The following is an 881-nucleotide window of genomic DNA, read 5'->3' on the forward strand; positions in this document are numbered from 1 at the left end:
AGCAGAGAGAAACATATCCGTAAGAGCTGAATCTACAGTGCATGGAACTGAGAAAAGACTGTATAAACGCTGTTGCAATTGTTAGCTGCTGTCAAGTTCGCGCCCAACTCATGGCGACCCCATGCACAAGATGAAATGTTGCCCCATCCTGTGCCTTCCCCAAGATCCGTTGCAGATTGGACCGTTGTTGTCCATAGGGTTTTCACTAGCTGATTTTGGAAGTAGATTGCCAGGCCTTTCTTCCTAGTCTGTTTAGTCTGGAAGCTCCACCAAAACCTGTTCAGCATCATAGTAACACAACACAAAAGCCGCCACTGACAGATGGATGGTGGCTGCACGTGAGGTGTATTAGCCGGGAATCAAACCCAGGTCTCCCACGTGGAAGGTGAGAATTCTACCACTGAACCACCAATACCCTCCTTGTAAAGAGTTATGCATTGTCCCTAACTCTACTCCCCAGTTCTCCCTCTCTCGAGAAGCCCCTTTGGACCCGGCATTAACTCAAGGTTTTATGTTCTTCCTCTTGCTTATCCCTGATCACCATGCAGAAGGGGTGGTGTGACAAAAGAAAACTGAGGATCAGAGAAGTTAGGTCTCCAGTGGCTGAGGGGTGAAGTGAGGCCAGGCATGAGGTTTGCCCGGCTCCAAAGCCCACATGTCCTACAACGACCACGTGCGGCTCTCACCCACTCCTTCTTCCTGCCCCCAGCCCTGCTCCACCTGCCCTCTGAGAAGCCATGCACACAGACCCGCTCCTGGTCCCGTGGGGAGGTCGTGGAGCAACCCCATCTGCACTTGGGGTGAAGGGTTAGGCCTCCACCCTTAAAGGGAGGGAAGTTGCTGGCAGCTCCCTTGCTGCAGGATCCGGTTACCAAGAAAAA

The 881-nt window shown here is 52.2% G+C and overlaps 1 non-coding gene across 1 annotated transcript; it reads right to left on the reverse strand.

The window, feature by feature from the left end:
• Positions 1-344: 344 nt before the first annotated feature.
• Positions 345-415, reverse strand: TRNAG-UCC (transfer RNA glycine (anticodon UCC)). The gene has a single exon. It is a non-coding gene; the product is annotated as a tRNA-Gly (tRNA).
• Between the last annotated feature and the right edge of the window lie 466 nt (positions 416-881).

Source organism: Loxodonta africana, chromosome 18 (assembly GCF_030014295.1).
Source record: "Loxodonta africana isolate mLoxAfr1 chromosome 18, mLoxAfr1.hap2, whole genome shotgun sequence".
NCBI lineage: Eukaryota > Metazoa > Chordata > Mammalia > Proboscidea > Elephantidae > Loxodonta > Loxodonta africana.